The sequence below is a fragment of the Scyliorhinus canicula genome, chromosome 19 (assembly GCF_902713615.1).
Source record: "Scyliorhinus canicula chromosome 19, sScyCan1.1, whole genome shotgun sequence".
Lineage (NCBI taxonomy): Eukaryota > Metazoa > Chordata > Chondrichthyes > Carcharhiniformes > Scyliorhinidae > Scyliorhinus > Scyliorhinus canicula.
This window is the reverse complement of record NC_052164.1, coordinates 104,723,789-104,745,113: the sequence shown is the minus strand read 5'-3', so window position 1 is coordinate 104,745,113 and position 21,325 is coordinate 104,723,789.

Below are 21,325 nucleotides of genomic sequence, written 5' to 3'. Positions count from 1 at the left end.
AGACTCGATGGGCCGAATGGCCTCCTTCTGCACTGTAAATTCTATGAATCCTTCCTTAAATAAGGAGACCAATACTGTACACATTACCCCAGATGTGGTCTCACAAATTTCCTAAATAACTGAAGCATAACCTTTCTATTTTTGTATTCAATTCCCCTCACAATAAACATTAACATTCTATTAGCCTTCCTAATTCCTTGCTGTATTTGCATATTAGCCTTTTGTGATTCATGCACCAGGAGACCCAGATCCCTCTGAATTTCCGATTTCTGCAATCTCACACCATTTAGATAAATATTTCCATTGTATTCTTCCTAGCAAAATAGACAATTTCACATTTGCCCACATTACACTCCTTTTGCCAGATCTTTGCAAACTCACTTACCCATCTATATCCCATTGTAATATAAATGCAAATTACTGGGGATGTTGGAATCTGAAACAAAAATTTAAAATACTGGACAATCGCAGCAGATCTGACAGCATCAGTGGAGAGAGAAGAGAGCCAACGTTTTGAATCTGGATGGCTTTGACAAAGAGACAGCCAAACTCGAAACATTACCTCTCTTCTCTCTCCACAGGTGCTGTCAGACCCACTGGCATTGTCCAGTTTTGCTGTTTTTAATGTACCTTTTGTAGCCTCATGTCCCCTTCATAACCTAACGAAAATAAAAGCAAAATACTGTGGATGCTGGAAATCTGAAAAAAGCTCAGATAATGCTGGAAAAACCCAGCAAGTCTGGCAGCATCTGTGGGGAGAGAAAGCGAGTTAACGAGGTAAACCCTCCGCTGCCGGGATTCTCTGTTCTGTCAGCAGCACACCATCCACCCACAGATTTGCCGGCGGTGTGGGGTGGCGACAATGCGAGATCCCATTGGCCAGCAGTGAGAATGGAGAAAGCCACCTCCAGTGATGGTGCACCGCTGAGAAAGACACGGCAGGGGAGGTGGAGAATTCATGTCAACATTTTGAATCCATATGACTCGAAGAAGAGTCACATGGACTCAAAATGTTAACTCTGTTTCGTTCCAGAGATTCTGCCAAACCTGCTGAGTTTTCTCCTGCATTTTCTGTATTTCTTACTTTCATACCTAACTTTGTGTCATCAGCAAATTTAGCATCCATACCTTGGGTCCCTTCATAGTTCATATGAATTGTAAAAAGTTGAGGCCTCAGCACTGATCTCTGTTCCACACCATTCGTCACATCCTGCCAACCAGAAAAAGATTGACTGGTGTCAAAGTGAAACAAAGTAAAGCAGGGTAGCGTTAAATGGGAACTTACCACAAAAGACAAAATCAACCAGAAAGATATGGTGAGATGAGATGCCATGGGGCGGCATGGTGACACAGTGGTTAGCACTGTTGCCTCACAGCGCCGAGGACCCGGGCTCAATTCCAGCCTCTGTCTGTGTGGAGTCTGCATGTTCTCCCCGTGTGTGCGTGGGTTTCCTCCGGGTGCTCCGGTTTCCTCCCACTGTCCAAAGATGTGCAGGTTAGGTGGATTGGTTATGCTAAATTGCCCCTTAATAACCAAAGATGTGCAGAGTGAGTATCCCTGTGAGTAACAGGGATAGTGCGGGGGAGTAAGCCTAAGCAGGGTATTCTCTCAGAGGGTTGGTTCAGTCTCGATGGTCGAACTACTTCCTTCTGCACTATAAGGATTCTACGGATTCTGTAAAATTTGACATTTATGAAACCTTACAAATAAATGAGTTTGAGGGCATTATGTGATGTGAGTGTGGGAGCGGCTGCATTTTCACGAGCTCTGGCTCAACTTATCTTTTAATCCTTTATTTTATCCTAATGCACATCCCATAATTACTTATTCTTGGGATATATGACTTATCTGCATACTATGTCCCTGGAAGATTCTAGCCAGATTTTATCATGTGGAGCTGAGTTAAATAAAAAAATCCTTGTTTTATTGAGACAGTCGGAGGCAGCTGGGTTGGGGTCCAGCTTGAAGATGGTTTTGCTAGTGAGCAGGCCTGTACCTCGATGGTGCTAACGGCATTAAGGTGATGGCTGCCATTGCGAATGATGTTCTGGACGATGATCTATGATGCTATGTTGTTTATCCTGACTGACTTTGGTGGTTGGCGCCAGACAGGGAGTATTCCTGCACCTGGTCTCTTGCAAGGAGTGGGGGACAAATCCCCGACTGATTTTGAGTTGGCTGACATGCTTTAGCAATCTAGATTTGAAGGCTGGCGTTCCAGGTTCCATGGTGCACATTGTATCCAATCTTTGAGGCCTAGGGTTGGTCGGAGACCCTGGCCACTAGACTTAGGTTGTCTTGTCCTCGAAGCTCATCATGAGGTGTTGGAGGCAGCTGGGTGTGTTGAGTCATCCCCTCCTGCCAGATCTTATGTTTCTTGCGCCTGGGCTTCGGAATAATGGCATGGCGGAGGTGAAGATGAATCGGTCAATGGAACTTTGGAGGGATCATGAATGTTGATCAATGGTCCTCTCTTGATTTTGGCCTTTCCAAGCACCATAGGTGGTTTTATTATCCTGCAGTTCATCAATAATCCTGAACTTTATTCCCTTGTGATTATGCTGTTGATTTCACATTATTGTCTTTTTTCATTACAAGGGTGTACGATATATGAGCTTGGAGGTGAGGGTCACCTGTTATCCTATTTTGGCAAAAGCCATACTGAGTCAGTAATGAGGCATGCGGATATAGTCTTGCCCTTTTTTTAAGTGTTGTAATCTTTGCATTTACAAAGAGAGAGCGCATTTTAGACATCCCTCACCTTGTTTATAGAGAAGATGAGTAGAGCCACAGCAGGGTGGTGAGTGGATGGTTAGTATGGTAGTGGGTGGTAAGGTTAGTTAAGTCCTCACTTGGATTGAGGAAAGCCTCTAGGTAGGGCTATTTGTATCGGGTTTTTATTTTGTATTTTGTTACTCTGTTCAGAGAATCCATGCTTATCGATAAAGGTCTGGACACATCATGTTTCCTAAGGAGGAGTAGGTTCCTTGTGATTCCTCTTTGTGGTTGGTGTCTCTGGAGATGTTGGAGTGGAGGAAAATGTGTGATGGTCCATGCCTGGGTGTGATAAGTTAATCCTTGATTGATTTGTTGTGAGAGTCTATATGCTGTGGATCAGTGTTGTTGGAGCTCTTCTTCATTTGAGGGTAGGGTTGATGGGGGAGATAGATGTCCTCCTCCAAATGGTGTATATGGTAGTTTCCTGAGTGCCCTCCCCTTTGAAGATGGGCCTTCCCTGGGAAGGAAGTATTTTTGTCTCTGATGAGCCAACACTGTTCTGTCCTATTGTATCCTTTTTAGAAAGGCGTACGGTGCTGATCTGTGTCTGACATTCTTTGGTTAATCCCAGTGTTCCTCTGCTCCTGGTGGTTTTCCTTTTTTAGCCTGTCTTGGTTAATGTGTTGGGAGGGGCTGACTGCATTGACCATAATCTAAATCTATTCTATGAATATTTGCTGGTCCTCTCTGTATGAAAATGTGGAATGATGATTGTTCTGTGCTGTGCCGGAATTTGGGGTTTTGTTGCATCTGGTGGTTATAGGTAAATATGCTTTTAGAACTAATGGCCTCATGAATTTTTTCTGTAACTTTTTATTTCTGTTTTTGTAGGGTTAAATAATATATGATTGACTCATGCAAGCATACAGACAGGTCTGATCTCCGAGAGGAGGACATCACAGCATGTTATTTGTGTCTCTGGTGTAACTGGACCTGAAAGATATGTTCTGATGCCCACCTGAACATGGCGCAAAGATCTTATCCTGAATTCTTGTGGTCATTCCGAGCATGGGAAGTTGTGCATCATTTTACCATGTTTTCATGGCCATTTCCTTCTCTCCCTTGCTCTCTAGTGAAGTGTATGAGAGTGTCAAGTTGAGATTAGTAATTGCACTGAGCCAACCGGACTGTTGTTCTTCTGTCCGCCTCTTTACCTATGTATGCTGAGACATTTTTGCTATGCTGTACTAATCATGTGGTTATGTTGCATCGTTTGTTAAAATGGAAAAACGTCAATAAAAATATCCAAATTGGTTTCTCTCTGGGCTAGAGGGGTTGATTGGAATTACCTTAACCAGTTTAGCTCAGTTGACTGGACAGCTGGTTCTTAATGCAAAGCGAGGCCAACAGCGTCGGTTCAATTCCCATACCGGCTGAGGTTGTTCATGAAGGCTCTGCCCACTCAACCTTGCTCCTCGCCTGAGGTGTGGTGATCCTCAGATTAAATCACCCCTCAAAAGGGGAAAGCAGCCTATGGCCATTTGGGACTATAGTGACTTTACTAGCAATTATTACATCATTGAAATGTACTTGCACTGTTAATTATGAGCTCGACCTTTCTGCAGTGAGTTTAATAGCAATCAATGTCCAAAACCAGCAAGTTCCTAAAAATAATGGGAATGCTGAGGTTGACATGCAAATGGTGGAGCAGTATAAATCAACCAACAAATTCTGAAGATTTGAAAACTGAAATGTACATCTTCATCTCCTGAGCTTCCTGCTGATTTGCATATTATTAATACAGTATGCTTTAACATATGCATTACTTTTCCAACAAGATCTGGCTTATTAATTATTTATACGTCGAGCCTGTTTTAATAGTCATTCCCAATTTTCTCCCCTTCTCTTTTGAAAGTGATGAATATTGCGAGGGTACAATCTCCAGAGGTATCAATCACCCAAATGATTATTCTTCATACATGAAGCTGAGCAGTAATTTAATATGGGGTTGATAAAAAAGTCAAGATTAATCTTATTCTCCCCCAATTTCCATTGAGGCACACATTACTTCTTGAGAAAGTTATTGGAGGAAATATGGAACAATGACAATTAACTTGCTATGGGGAGAGGAAGAGGATATTACTTGTTTTTTAACCCCTGATACTGCATATTTGTCCAGATTGTGCATGTATATTGCACTTAAACAGGAAAGCAAATAAGTAAGGTAAATAAAAATCAAGATTTTCTTATCATAAGCTTAAAGCTCGTGACAATTAAGTCTGATATGTGGTTTTACACAGCACTGGAACTGGAACAAGGTGGCTGGCATGTTTCTATTTAAATGAAAATGTATATCTGCTGAGATGCTGGAAGGATTCCAGGGGTGGCATGGTGGCACAGTAGTTAGCAGTGCTACATAGAGTGCCAGAGAACCAGGTTCAATTCCAACCTTAGGTGACTGAGTGGTTTGTATGTTCTCTCCGCGTCTGTATTGGTTTCCTCTGGGTGCTCCAGTTTCTTCTCACAATCCAAAGATGTACAGGTGGATTGGCAGTGCTAAATTTCCCGTGAGTGTCCAAAATATTAGGTGGGGTTACTGGGTTGCAGGGGTTTGGGCCTAAGTAGGGTGCTATTTCAGAGGGTCGGTGCAAACTTGATGGCCAAGTGGCCTCTTTCTGCACTGTAGGGATTCTATTATTCTATGACTGCTGCCAGATGCAGAGCATGAGGACAGACGGTTATATAGCAAAAGTGTGGAAGCTACCAATATTGGGTTACAGAGTGGTAGCTCAGTTGGCTAGACAGCTGACTTGTGATGCAAAGCCAGGCCAGCAGTGCAGGTTCCATTCCCATACCGGCTGAGGTTATTCATGAAGGCCCCACCTTCTCATCCTTTCCCGTTGCCTGAGATGTGGTGATCCTGAGCTAAAATCACCCCTCATCAGCTCTCCACTTTGTGGCCATCTAAAATGGCCACCCGCAAAGGATAATGGGAATTGTGGTCAAGTTGAGACAGGCAGTATACAGCCCCTGTGTATTGTGCAAAGGAAAACCAGACCAAACTGAAACTTGAAATGAAATGAAAATCGCTTATTGTCACAAATAGGCTTCAAACGAAGTTACTGTAAAAAAACACCTAGTCGCCACATTACGGTGCCTGTTCGGGGGAGACTGGTATGGGAATTGAACCGTGCAGCTGGCCTGCCTTGGTCTGCTTTAAAAGCCAGCTCTTTAGCCCTGCGCTAAACTTGCACCTGTTAAAGGTCAATCACCGATTTCCTCAGGACAATAGACTCAAATCAAGGAATAGCAACAGTAGCAGACTCACCGGCGCCCCTTCCCCTGATTTGGAAAGGCATACGTACTTGGGACAATGGTGACTAGGACCCGCCCAGCCATCGAGGTACCCGCCCCTAATTGGCCAGAATCGATTAGGGTGCTCGAGACCCTATCGATCCATTGGATCCTGAGTTAGCACCGCCCAGAAGGGCTCGAAAAAGGAGAAGGTCAGAGGCACTGCACAACTAGAGATCGGTCTCTTTTGGGACCGGCCTGTGCCCACCCCAACTGCAGCATAACGACCAGCCATGTTCAAGACCCACGATCGCTACCTGAGAGACACGAGCCGCAGCCGAGATGAACCTGGGCTGGTTTAGCACAGGGCTAAATAGCTGGCTTTGAAAGCAAACCAAAGCAGGCCAGCAGGACGGTTCAATTCCCGTCCGTACCAGCCTCCCCGAACAGGCGCCGGAATGTGGCCACTAGGGGCTTTTCACAGTAACTTCATTTGAAGCCTACTTGTGGCAATAAGCGATTTTCACCCGACGGCTTCCGGCCGACACACGTGGGGACTCAGATTAAGGCCTTTCTGCCTGCACAGTCGGCCACCCAGAAGTTAAGTAAAGGTCATCTTAGTTGATAGGTGTAGTTTGATGCATAGCCTCGTGTATCATTGCACATAGAGATAAGTCTTGTGTTTAATAATAAACTGTCTTTTGAACTAACATACTGGTTGTGCGGTCATTTGGTCAATACAAGAAACATACTCGCAGTTTGTGATTATTAATAAAGACAGCAACACCTTCAAAGTAGAAAGCAGTCTTTGGTCATCTGGTACTATGGTGACTTTACCTTTTACAGAGTGACTAAACAATTGCTGCTGTAGTTCTGCAGTGACTAGTTGCATAACCACTATTAAATATGTTGTATTATTTGTCTCCACTATTGACAGGTTGGTGGTAATACACATTTTATGCCTGTCTGCTAATAGCAGCTAGTGGAACATCACAGCCTCCTGTTCTCAGGAGCTGCAGGTAACTATGGGACAAAAGGTTTTAAATCTTGTAAATAATTAGCAGCTCATGCCATTTGCTGATTTAATCGTGCCACACAGGTCGAGAAGGTGTTAATGCTACATGTTGAGGCTTGAGACAGCTGTCCCATATGATCTTCCAAAGAGATTTCTTGATTCTTACTGCTATGAAGGCGGCCAGGGAGCTCCGAGTACATCAATATGGGGCAGATTGCAAAGCCATTCTGTATTTATGTAGAGGGTTTCATTGGTCAACATTGATCCCTGTGCTCGTATAGGCTTTAGAGAAGTGGACAACCTGCAGCAGGCAACTTAAAACATTGAAAAAGTACTACCAGCACAGTGCCTTTGCAAGATCCTCCAAATCTGGTGGCAAGAAAGGAAGACCAACAGCAGCATCCTTTTGCAAGTCAACATGCTCAGCATCAAGGCACAAATCACTCAAACCCAGGTCTGCTGGGCAGGAAGTGTCATTCATTAACCTGATCCCAAACTCCCAAAGCAACTACTCAACTTGGAACTCCCAGGAAGTCAGCAGAAATGCGTTAGGGATGTCCTCACAGCATTCTTGAAGGGGTTAAACATCCCTGCCGACTCATGGGAGTTCCTGACTCATGACTGACCAAAATGGGAAAGGTTAATTCGGGAAAACATTGAACATATCAAGAGATTTCACTGAGAACACACAGAGCTGAAGTTGAGGACAAGTTGAGCGCAAAAATTGCTAAACAACACATCTATGTGACAGTGCAAGCACCACCTCCATGCATGTGGCAAAGTCTATAGATCATGCATTAGACTTACCAATCATCTCAGAACCCAATTGGAGTGGAATTGAGTTACCTTGATCCTGAGGGACTGCCTAACAAGATATTGGAAAAGTCTTCTCTTGAGTTATCAAGTGCAGTGTTACTGTTGGGGGAAGGGTGTATTCTCTTACTTATCCAATTACATTCACACAATAAAAATAAATGTTGAAATATTAACTCTGTTTCTCTCTCCTTAGATGCTGCTTGACCTGAAGGATATTTGCAGCATTTTTTGTTTTTATTTCAGATTTCCAGCCTCTGCAGTATTCTGTATTCTCAGTCACAATGTCAGTCAAGAGGAAGCTGATCACTAGGCTAAGCCAATTGCAAAATTATTTTGTCTTTTTTTCCCAACTTTCAACGTCCTGTTAATTTGGCTATTAATTATTCAAAGATTGCTGCCTTTAACCAAGTCTAAAACCATAGCAATCAAGACTAGGAGGTGGAGTAAAGGCTTCAATTCTGAAGAGCAATTCACTGATAAATGATTTACCACCTACTAAATCTAGACCATGGGGTACTGGGAATAGGACTTGAATGATAATTTAATTTTTGACCTAGATTTTAAATATATAAACTACTCAAGTAATTCATGGCGCACTTAGTGGGTGCGATTTAGCACTGCTGCTTCACAGCGCCAGGAACCCAGGTTCATTCCTGGCTTGGGTTTCTGTCTGTGCGGAGTCTGCACATTCTCCCCGTTTCTGCGTGGGTTTCCTCCGGGTGCTCCGGTTTCCTCCCACAAGTCCCGAAAGAGGTGCTTGTTAGGTGAATTGGACATTCTGAATTCTCCCTCAGTGTACCCGAACAGTTGCCGGAATGTGGCGACTAGGGGCTTTTAATTGAAGTGTTAATGCAAGCCTACTTGGGACACTAATAAAGATTATTATGATTTTAGCAAAATATTTCTAACTCCCCCTGCCTGCTGGTTGCGTGATTCCCATATCAGCCTCCCTGAACAGGTGCCAGAATGTGGTGACTAGGAGCTTTTCACAGTAACTTCATTGAAGCCTACTCGTGACAATAAGCAATTATTATTATTGGTATTTATAATTCGGAAAGGTTTTGATAAGTGTGGATAGAGGGAGAGTTTGGGGGGAACCTGAGTTGGGTTTTTTTTGGATTGGTGGCTGCACTCAGTGCTGTTTTGAGGGAATGAGGGAGGGCCTTGGGTGAATGCATTGGGCTCTGTTTTTTCTCTGGGGGCTATTGTCCTTTCTTCTGAGGGGGTTGTGTTTTTTTTCTGTCTTTGATTGTTGATATTGTTGTTTGCACCAAGATATTGTTTGAGTGGGGGGGAGGGGATTCAGTGGGCGACATGGGCAGGGCTGCCAGGTTATCTGGGTGGCCAAGTTCACGGAGGTGCAGTGGGGAGTAAGCAGGTGGTTAGTGTGTTGATGGGCGTTGGGACTGATGTTTTGTGAGGGGGAAGGGGGGAACTGCTGACAGTGAAGGGGCTTTTGAAATATGGTATGAGGAGTATTGATGACGGTGGACATCCAAGGGCGGGCCTAATGGAGTGCGGGACGCGGGCCAGAGGCTGGCCCAGGAGGGGCTATGGTTTTTTTTCTCTTTAAATATTTTTATTCTCCTCCTTTTTCACATTTTCTCCCGAATTTATACCCACCAACAATAATCAGCAACAAATATGTCAATCCCCATAACAATAGCAAAGATCCCATCCTCCCACCAACCCCCAAACATCAGCCCACATGTTTACATAAACAAATAACAAAAAGGAATCAGGGATTACCCATAGTCACCCTTAATATACACAGCCCCCCTCCCCCCAAACCCTCCCACCCATCCCCCCCAACTAATGTTCGATGTTATCCAGTTCTTGAAAGTGCATAATGAATAATGCCCATGATTTGTAGAACCCCTCCGTCCTTCCCCTCAGTTCAAACTTAACCTTCTCAAGAGTCAAGTATTCCAACATGTTCCAACCCCTCAGAAACAAATCTTTTAGCATTTTAATCCCCTTTTCTTCCCATTTCCGAAAACTTCCATCCCACGTCCCTGACTCAAATCTGAGGTTCCCCCGAAGCGGCATTTCCCTTGACCCTGCTCTCAACCCGAAGTGTTGGCGAAACTGCCTCCAGATTTTCAATGAAGCTATTATTATCGGATTCTCTGAGTATTTCCTCGGAGCTATCGGGAGCGGCACTGTTGCTAGTGTTTTTAGTCCCGACCCCCTGCACAAACTCTCCTCCATTCTGACCCACTGGGACTCAACCCCTCTGACCCACATTCACCGCCCAGTAGTAGTATATCAGGTTCGGGAGGCCCAAACCCCCTGCCTGCCTTTCCCTCTGTAGCAGCACCTTTATCACTCTGGCCACCTTCTCTCCCCATATAAACGAGGTAATCCTTCCCTCAATCTCCCTGAAAAAAGCCTTTGGCAAGAAAATCGGTAGGCATTGAAAAATAAACAGAAATTGCAGCAACACATTCACTTTAACCGCCTGTACCCGAGCCGCCAGTGACAGAGGGAGACCATCCCACCTTGCCAGATCAGCTTTCACTCTCCCCACCAAACTAGTGACGTAGGAGGGGCTATGGTTGATTGGTGGGAGAGGGGGGGAAATCCCCCGACAAGGCTGATCACATGGTATATGAGAGGATTGAAAGGGCACGGTAGCGCAGTGGTAAGGGTGGCATGGTAGCACAGTGCTTAGCATTGTTGCTTCACAGCTCCAGGGTCCCACGTTTGATTCCCAACTTGGGTCACTGTCTGTGCGGAGTCTGCACATTCTGCCGTGTCTGCGTGAGTTTCCTCCGGGTGCTCCGGTTTCCTCTCACAGTCCAAAGATGTGCAGTTTCGGTGGATTGGCCATGCCAAATTGCCGTTAGTGTCCGAAAAGGTTAGGTGGGGTTACTGGGTTACGGGGATAGCATGGAGGTGTGGGCTTAAGTAGGGTGCTCTTTCCAAGGGCCGGTGCAGACTCGATGGGCCGAATGGCCTCCTTCTGCACTGTAGATTCCATGATTCTAAGACATCCTGTGTGTTCGCGCATTCTTGCTGGAAACACACCTGAAGATCAGGGATCAAAATAGGCTAAGGAAAGAGTGGGTAGATCATGGACTGGATTCTCCGACCCCGTGCCGGGTCGGAGAATCGCCGGGGGGGGCCGCGCGATTCGCACCATGCCGCCCGACGCCGGGACGCGATTCTCCGCAGAACAGAGAATCGGCGCCATTGGGGCCAGCGTGGTCGGCGCCGGTCGGGGGCCCCCCAATGCGGCCCCCCGCGATTCTCCGGCCCAGATGGCCGTGATAAAAAACCTGGGTCCCGCCGGCGTCATTCTAACATGTTCTGAGCCGGCGGGACCTTGGCGTTGAAGGGTCCGGGGTGGCCTGTGGGGCGGGGGGGGGGGGGGGGGGGAGGGGGGGGTGTCTGAACCTGGCGGTCTGCCGATGTGGCCAAGCCCTCATTCGGGACCCACCGATCGGTGGGCCGGCCTCTCTGTCTCCCGGCCTCGTTTCTTCTGGGTCAGTGCTTGTACTCCTGTTCAATGTTGGGTCGGGGCCGGCGCGGACAAGGGAGACATCGCTCATGCACGGAAATCGCGCCGGTGGGACTTCGCATGCGCGGGTTCGCGCCAGACCCACTGCGCATGCACACATCCCCCGATGGCCATTCCACGGCCGCATCAGCAGCATGAGTAGCGTGAACCGCTTCAGCACCCTGCTGGCCTCCTGTAGGGACCAGAAATGCTGATCCTGGGGCCATGTTGACTCTTAGACTCAGGATCAGAGAATCCCGCCTCTTGTCTTTCATTCAGGATTAGATTTGAAGACGATGGGGGTGGCGGTTGTGGTAGTATGACTAGGGGTGTTACGGTACCTTCAGAGGTGAGCTGCCATTGGTGCAGAGGACTCGCTGCCCATTGGCCTAGGTAAGTCATGTGCCTCTCAGCTGATTGGCTGAGAGGTAGGTAGCTCCGCCTACGGGGCGGGATATAAGAACCCGTGTTCCCCGGCAGTCGGCCATTCTTCTGTATGTCTGCTGCCGGGCACACATCTTGTGTATTAAAGCCTTTTGTTTGGATCGCATTTTCGCCTCGTGTCCAATTGATGGTGCATCAATTTAATACACAAATTTTAAAAAGATGGAGCTTCGTATCGATCTGGAGTGCCTTCGACTCAGCCCGCCGGTGAACCAGGTCTACACACGGCACTTGCTGGCCATGAGACAGCAATTCCCCAGTGAGCCCTTAGATGAATTCTACCAGACCCTCCTTGTTCTGGGGAGGAACTGCGCCTGTCCACAAGTTTCTGCGGCCGAGCACACCAAACTTTTAATATGAGACGCTTTTGTGGCGGGTATTCAATCTACCCAGATCCGGCAGAGACTCTTGGAGAAGGAAACTTTAAGCCTTGCTGAGGCACCGGCCCTCGCCTCCTCTCTCGATATCGCTAACCGCAACGCCCGCGCGTACGCTCCCTACCGCGCGGCGGCCCCCTGGGTGGCATGGAACGCGACCCCTCTCACCTCCGCAGACTCTGACCCCACCCAGGCCTGCGCCACAGGGCGCCCCGATAAACCCACAGGGCCCCGCTGCTCCTTTTTCGGCCAGGCCAAGCACTCCCGCCAGCGCTGCCCGGCCCGCGCCACAACCTGTAAAGGCTGCGGCAAAATGGGCCATTACGCGACTGTTTGCCAGTCCAAGGCGGTCGCTGCAGTCCCGAGCAGCGGCCGCGGGTCCCCCCCCGCGCTCATGTGCCCCGCGGACCTCGCTGCCCCCACCCCCCCCGACGCCATGTGCGATCCCCGGGTGCCGCCATTTTGGGCCCCCGACTCCACGTGAGATCCCAGGACGCTGCCATTTTGTTCACCCCCCACCACGTGCGGCCGATAGGCGCCGCCATCTTGGATCGGCACCGATGACCCTGCAAGTGACCACTTGCTGCCGGATGATGACTCGGAGTTCCTGCCACGACTCGCCTCAGTTGGATCAGGCACGCTTTCCACGGCGACCACGAAGATTTTCTCCGGAAACACGTGCGGGTTCACAAGTCGGACCCGTTGGTCAAAAGAGTCCAGCTACTCCACGCAAACCCGCAGTACGCGTATGTGGAGTATCCCGACGGACGACAGGATACGGTCTTCCTCCGGGACCTGGCACCCGCCGGATCTTGGCCACAACCCCCATATAAACTCTTCGTCCTTCCCCACCTCTGCGCGGCAGCACTCCTGGGGTTAGATTTCCAGTGCAACCTCCAGAGCTTAACGTTCAAATTCGGCGGCCCTATGCCTCCCCTCACTGTCTGCAGCCTCGCGTCCTCAAGGTCGATCCCCGTCCTTGTTTGCAAACCTCACCCCGGATTGCAAACCCATCGCCACCAGGAGCAGACGGTACAGTGCCCAGGACCGGACCTTCATCAGGTCCGAAGTCCAAAGGCTTCTGAAGGAAGGGGTCATCGAGGCTAGCAACAGCCCCTGGTGAGCACAAGTGCTTGTGGTTAAGACCGGGGAGAAAAATCGGATGGTCATAGACTACAGTCAGACCATCAACCGATTTACGCAGCTGGACGCGTATCCTCTCCCACGTATCTCCGACGTGGTTAACAGGATCGCGCAGTACAAGGTTTTTTCCACGGTGGACCTTAAGTCTGCCTACAACCAGCTCCCCATCCGCACGAGTGACTGAAAGTACACTGTGTTCGAAGCGGGTGGGCGACTCTACCACTTTTTAAGGGTTCCTTTCGGTGTCACGAATGGGGGTCTCGGTCTTCCAACGGGAGATGGACCGAATGGTCGGCCAACACGGTTTACAGGCAACCTTCCTGTATCTCGACAATGTCACCATCTGCGGCCACGACCAGCAGGACCACGATGCCAACCTCCGCAAATTCCTCCGTACCGCAAAACTCCTTAACCTGACCTACAATAAGGATAAGTGCGTGTTTAGCACCGATCGTCTAGCCATCCTCGGCTACGTAGTGCGTAACGGAGTGATAGGCCCCGACCCCAAACCCATGCGCCCCCTGATGGAACTCCCTCTCCCCAACTCCCTCAAAGCCCTCAAGCGCTGTTTGGGCTTCTTTTCATATTACGCACAATGGGTCCCCAATTACGCAGACAAAGCCCGTCCCCTCATCCAGTCCACCACGTTCCCCTGTCGATGGAGGCCCGCCAGGCCTTTAGCCGCATCAAAGCAGACATTGCCAAGGCCACGATGCACGCTATCGACGAGTCCCTCCCCTTTCAGGTCGAGAGCGACGTGTCTGATGTTGCTCTGGCGGCCACCCTCAACCAAGTGGGCAGACCCGTGGCCTTCTTCTCCCGGACCCTCCACGCTTCCGAAACCGACATTCCTCGGTCGAGAAGGAAGCACAGGCCATAGTCGAAGCTGTGCGACATTGGAGGCACTATCTGGCCGGCAGGAGGTTTACCCTCCTCACAGACTAACAGTCAGTAGCTTTCATGTTCGATAATGCACAGAGGGGCAAGATAAAGAACGATAAAACATTGCGGTGGAGGAAGGAGTTGTCCACGTACAACTATGACATCTTGTATCATCCTGGGAAGCTAAACTAGCCTCCCGATGCCCTGTCCCGCGGCACCTGTGCCAACGCACAAGTGGACCACCTCCGAACCCTCCACGTGGACCTCTGCCACCCGGGAGTCAACCGCTTTTTCCATCTCATAAAGACCCTCAACCTGCCCTACTCCATCGAGGAGGTCAGGACAGTCACTAGGGACTGCCACATCTGCGCGGAGTGCAAGCCGCACTTCTACCGCCCTGAACGAGCGCACCTGATAAAGGCTTCCCGCCCCTTTGAACGTCTCAGCATGGATTTCAAAGATCCCCTCCCCTCCAACAACCGCAACACGTACTTCCTCAATGTGATTGACGAGTACTCCCGCTTCCCGTTCACCATCCCCTGCCCCGACATGACCACAACTACCATCATCAAAGCCCTGCATACCATCTTCTCTCTGTTCGGTTACCCCGCATACATTCATAGCGATCGGGGGTCCTCCTTTATGAGCAGGACGACCAGTTACAACCCCTGGGGTAACGGGCAGGTTAATGAATAATCAATTGAACGCGAGACGAGTTGCTGTACAAAAGTAGGGCTTTAATAAGCTAGATGTTAGCCCTGCGGTCGACTACAGTAAATGGACGACGGCCGGGCGTGCTGGGTATTTATACCCCGCACTGGAGGCGGGGTTACTCAGCCTCTCGACCAATCGGGGAGCCGTCACATGACTGGTCTCAACCAATCAGTCGAGAGGCACATGACCGACCCGGGCCAATGGTAAGCCGGTGTTCTGCACCAATGGCAGGCAGCTATGTTAATCATACCACCACACAGGTCGAGGGGAGAATGGTACGGTCTGGAAGACCGTCCTGCTGGCCGTACAGTCCAGAAATCTCCCAGTCTCCCACTGGCAAGAGGTCCTCCCAGACGCCTTCCACTCAATCCGGTCACTTCTCTGTACCGCCACTAACCAAACGCCTCACGAACGTCTTCTAGTTTTTCCCAGGAAGTCTTCCTCAGGGACCCCGCTCCCGACCTGGCTGGCTACCCCCGGGCCCATTCTGCTCTGGAAACACGTGCGGGTTCACAAGTCGTACCCGTTGGTCAAAAGAGTCCAGCTACTCCACGCAAACCCGCAGTACGCGTATGTGGATTATCCCGACGGACGACAGGATACGGTCTTCCTCCGGGACCTGGCACCCGCCGGATCTTGGCCACAACCCCCAGCACCAGCCAACCCCCCCCCCCCCGACTTCCACTGCCCCCAGCAACGACGCACCCACAGCTCAGTGGACAGGGACCCCCTCCCCTGGCCTAGCCCCCGCTAGCACCACTACGCAGGTCAAGCAGGACATCGAGGGCGCCCACTCGACTGATTGAATCGATGTGACCTACAGATGGACTCTTGTGATTTTTTTGTTCTTTAACTGTTCACCCATCCCCCCCCCCCCCCCCTCCCCTCTTATTATTGCACACTGTACTTAGTTCTTGTTCTGTTCTCCTCTTGAATAGTAGTTACAGGTCAGTGGGCAGCCATCGATGCAACAGCACGGCGTAAACATCTCTAGTCATACTACCAGTCTCACGTACTCACGGGACACCACCCCCCCATGTCCGTTCGCCCCCCCCCCCCCGGCTTCCTTTTCAACAAGGGGTGAATGTGGTAGTATGACTAGGGGTATTACGGTACCTTCAGAGGTGAGCTGCCATTGGTGCAGAGGACTCGCTGCCCATTGGCCCAGGTAAGTCATGTGCCTCTCAGCCGATTGGCTGAGAGGTAGGTAGCTCCGCCTATAGTCCGGGACATAAAACCAGTGTTCCCCGGCAGTCGGCCATTCTTCTGCCGCAGGACAGGCCGTGACCCACGGCAGCCTTCACGGCCACTTCCGGGGCCGATTCTCCCCCCGGGCGGGGCTAGGAGCGCAGCCCCGTGCGTCACGGCCTTGACGACAGTCGTCAAGGCCGCACGTCAAGCGTCACGGCGACTGACGCGGCCGATGACGTCAGCCGCGCATGCGCAGGTTGGACAACACCAACCCGCGCATGCGCAGTTGGCGTCTTTCTCCTCAGCCGTCCGGCAAGACGTGGCGGCTTGATCTTGCCGGGCGGCGGGGGGGGGAAAACAGTGCGTCTGTTTTGGACGCTGGCCCGACGATCGGTGGGCACCGATCGCGGGTTTGTCCCCTCCCGAGCACAGTCGTGGTGCTCCCGTGCCAATCGGGCCTCTAGATGCCCCAAACGCGCATCAGCCGCCCATTTCACGACGGCAGCGAGCAGGTGTGTTTGCTGCCGTGTTGAAACGGGCGTGAAGGCCCAGCCACTCGGCCCATCGGCCTCGGAGAATTGCCGCTTGCCGTAAAAAATGATATCCATGGGTGATGCGGTAGTGAAGTTGAGGAGGGCTAGGGTGGAGCTGTCTATGAATACGGGGAAAAGGCGAGTAGGATGTTGGCACATCAATTGAAGAAGGCGGCGAGGGACATTGGAAAGGTGAAGGATAGGAGGGGGATACGGTCTTGGAGCAGGTGGGGGTGAATGGGGTGTTCAGGGACTTTTATAAGAGACTATATGAGTTGGAACCCCCGGCTGGGGTGGAGGGAATGAGGCATTTTTTGGATGGGTTGGAGTTTCCTCGGGTGGAGGAGGGCCTGGTGGAGGGAATGGGAGCCCCCATTGGGCTGCTAGAGGTGGTGGAGAATATGGGGGCGATGCAGGTGGGGAAAGCCCTGGCCTCGGACAGGTTCCTGGTGGATTTCTATAAAACGTTTTTGGGAGACTTGAGGCTCCTGCTGGCAAGGGCATTCAATGAGGCGTGGGAGAAAGGGGTGCTTCCCCCCTACGTTAACGCAGACCTTGATCCCCTTAATTTTAAAGAGGGATAAGGATCCGAGCAGTGTAGGTCTTACTGGTCAATGTCATTATTAAATGTGGACGCTAAGTTGCTGGCCAAGATCTGGGCCTCACGTATTAAAGACTGTGTGCCAGGGGAGTACCAGACGGGGTTTGTTAAGGGGAGGCAACTGTCGGATAACATCAGGTGGTTGTTAAATGTTGTAATGATGCCCCCGGAGGGACGAAGTGTGGAGGTGGTGGTCGCCATGGATGCAGAGAAAGCCTTTGACTGGCTGGAGTAGGACTATTTGTGGGAGGTGTTGGGCAGTTTGGGTTTGGGCAGGGGTTTGCCGATAGCGGTGTGTGAACGAACCGAGTGAGTTTGGAGTATTTCAGATTGCACCGGGGGACGAGGAAGGGATGCCTTCTTTGCATTGGCTATAGAGCCATTGGCAATGTAACTGAGAGCATCAAGGGATTGGCAGGGGATAGTGCTGAAGGGTGGAGGATAGGCTCTCGTTGTAGACAGATGATTTACTGCTCTATATATCAAGTCCTTTGGAGGTTATTGGGGGGGATTATGGGCATATTGGAAGAATTTAGTCTGTTTCCGGGGTACAAATTGAATATGGGTAAGAGCGAGATTTTTCTAATTCAAGCGATGGGGGCAGGAGAGGAGGTATGGGGAGTTGCCATTTAGAGTAGTAGGGATGAGCTTTCGGTACTTGGGCATTCAAGTGGCGTGGGGGTGGGAGCAGCTGCACAAGCTAAACCTGGCTCGGTTGGTGGAACAGATGGAGGAGGTGGGATGTGCTCCCACTGTCGCTGACGGGACGGGTGCAATCGGTGAAGATGACGGTTCTCCTAAGATTCTTATTTGTGTTCCAGAAACTCCCAATCTTTATCTTGTGGGGCAGCACGGTGGCAGTGGGTTAGTCCTGCTGCCTCATGGCGCCGAGGTCCCAGGTTCAATCCCGGCTCTGGGTCACTGTCCGCGTGGAGTTTGCACATTCTCCCCGTGTTTGCGTGGGTTTCGCCCCCACAAACCAAAGATGTGCCAGGTAGGTGGATTGGCCAAGCTAAATTGCCCCTTAATTGGAAAAAATTAATTGGGTACTCGAAAAGGGCAGCACGGTAGCATGGTGGTTAGCATAAATGCTTCACAGCTCCAGGGTCCCAGGTTCGATTCCCGGCTGGGTCACTGTCTGTGCGGAGTCTGCACGTCCTCCCCGTGTGTGCGTGGGTTTCCTCCGGGTGCTCCGGTTTCCTCCCACAGTCCAAAGATGTGCGGGTTAGGTGGATTGGCTATGCTAAATTGCCCGTAGTGTCCTAAAAAGTAAGGTTAAGGGGGAGGTTGTTGGGTTACGGGTATAGGGTGGATACGGGGGTTTGAGTAGGGTGATCATGGCTCGGCACAACATCGAGGGCCGAAAGGCCTGTTCTGTGCTGTACTGTTCTATGTTCTATTCCAAAGGTGTTTTTAGGAGAGTGGATGCACTGATATCGCGGTTTGTTTGGACGGGTCAAGTCGAGTGGGTGAAGAAGGTACTGCTGGAGTGGGATCGAGGGGGTCGGGCTGGCTCTCCCCAACTTGATGAATTATAATGGCCGTCGAATATAGCCATGGTCAGGAAGTGGGTAGTGGTGGAGATGTCGGTATGGGAGGGGATGGAGGGAAGCAGGTGCCGACCTTTCCCCACCTGCCGCCCAGGTGCTGCAGGACGAAGTGGTGTCAAAAACAGGGGTAGGTGAGGGTAGGGTTTCGGACATTTATAAGGAGTTGATGGACTGGGAGGGAGACTCGATTAGGATAGTGAAGCGTAAGTGGGAGGAAGAGTTGGGGAGGGAGGTGGAGGCTGGGCTGTGGGAGGAGGCCTTGAGGAGGGTGAATGCATCCTCGCCGTGTGCTAGGCCTAGCCTTATTCAGTTTTAAGTGGTTCACAGGGCACTCATGACTGTGGCTAGGATGAGTAGGTTTTTTGAAGGGGTGGAGGATAGGTGTGGGCGGTGCGCGGGTGGGCCCACGAATCATGTCCACATGTTTTGGGCCTGGCCGAAGCTTGGGGGATTCTGGTGGAGATTCGCAGATACTATGTCAGAGGTCTTAGGGGTGAAGGTGGTCCCGAGTCCAGAGTGGTGATCTTTGGAGTGTCAGAAGACCCGGGAGTCCAGGGAGTGAGAGAGGTTGATGTCCTGGCCTTTGCCTCCCTGGTGGTGGTGGCCTGGAGCCGGATCTTATTGGAATAGCGGGACCCGGGGCCGATGAAACCGGAGGTTTGGGTGAGTGACCTGGCAGAGTGCCTCAGGCTGGAAAAGATTAAATTTACCGAGAGAGAGTCTGTGAAGGGGTTGCCCGGAGATGGCAGCCCCTCATCGACTTCTTTGAAAATAGTTAAGATGACAGCAGTGCAGGAGGGGGGTTTAAAAATGGAGGTAGGGGAGCTGGGGAACAGGAAGGTGGGGTGTTAGATATTTATTTGATTTGATTATTTGTATAGCCGTTTGCTTTTTTTTAATGTTTGTGTTTGATATGTATATAGAAATACCTCAATAAAATGTTTTAAAAAAAACAATCTGTCCTCAGCCACCCCGGCGACCTCCAGGGCCCATTCCTCATAGCGGGTGAGGACCCGGATGTCTGGCGCCCTGTGTCATTCATCGTGATGGTGGGGGTTGCGGGACTGCTGGACATGGGTGGGCCAAGGCATGGTACGGTGCTGGAAGGTGTCAGGGGCGCATATTCATTGGGCGAGAGGGGGTGGGGCCAGTGACAACCCACCTATGCAGCCCGCTGGAAGTCCTTGATCTTCTTACGGCCCTAGGTGCTGGTCCTCCTGCTGACGTTCCCCAAGCTGACGGCCGCTGCCTCTTCCTCCCAGGCAGCACTGGCTGACTCTCCACCCCCTCAGGGGATAGACCAGGTCGGCTTCCCCGAATCGTGGGGCTGGTCTCCTTCGTGGCACGGCTGCGAGCTGTGTGGGGTTTGCTCTGCAGGATCGGTTTAAGTGTTACTCTCCCTCGTTAGCAGGGAGCTGGCAAGTGACGTCCCGGCAAATCAGCCAGCAGAACCATCATTTGCAGCGTGAAGCCTGTGGGGCCTTGTTAAGTGATCCAATTAACGTTTAATACCGGGGATGGTCTCGCTGGCCCGAACGTTCCCGCTCACTACCACACTTAGAAACTTCTCCATTAAATTGCGCCTTAGAACATAGAACATAGAACATAGAACAGTACAGCACAGAACAGGCCCTTCGGCCCTCAATGTTGTGCCGAGCCATGATCACCCTACTCAAACCCACGTATCCACCCTATACCCGTAACCCAACCACCCCCCCCTTAACCTTACTTTTATTAGGACACTACGGGCAATTTAGCATGGCCAATCCACCTAACCCGCACATCTTTGGACTGTGGGAGGAAACCGGAGCACCCGGAGGAAACCCACGCACACACTGGGAGGACGTGCAGACTCCATACAGACAGTGACCCAGCCGGGAATCGAACCTGGGACCCTGGAGCTGTGAAGCATTTATGCTAACCACCATGCTACCCTGCTGCCTTGTTTCAGTTCATTTTAACAGATGAGATCGAGATCAAATTTCGGACTGACGGGTTGACATTTAAGACTTTCTTCACCTGCGTAGCCTTGAACAAAACTGAACAAAGCTGAGCAATCTTATATCAGAATTTAAAGCTTCATCACAAAGTGCAAATGCTGAATGGGACAGCTGAATTACTGTCCTGCAAAACCCAAGGTTTGCAATGCAACAGCACGCTGATCTAAAAGCTTTGAAACATAGTTTAGGATTGGTTGGGGGAGAATAAATAGACATATTTAGTACTTTTTGTTTAATAAATTTAGAGTACCCAATTATTTTTTTCCAATTAAGGGGCAATTTAGCGTGGCCAATCCACTACCCTGCACATCTTTGGGTTGTGGGAATGAGACCCACGCAGACATGGGGAGAATGTGTAAACTCCACACGGACAGTGAGCCGGGGTAGGGATCAAACCTGGGTCCTCAGCGCCGTAGGCAGCAGTGCTAACCACTGCGCCACCATGTCACCCTGACGTATTTAGTACTTAGGGAAAATTGGATTTCCTATTATCTTTATGACCACAACATAAATGAAGCTGAACTAGTCCCTTTATGGAGACCAA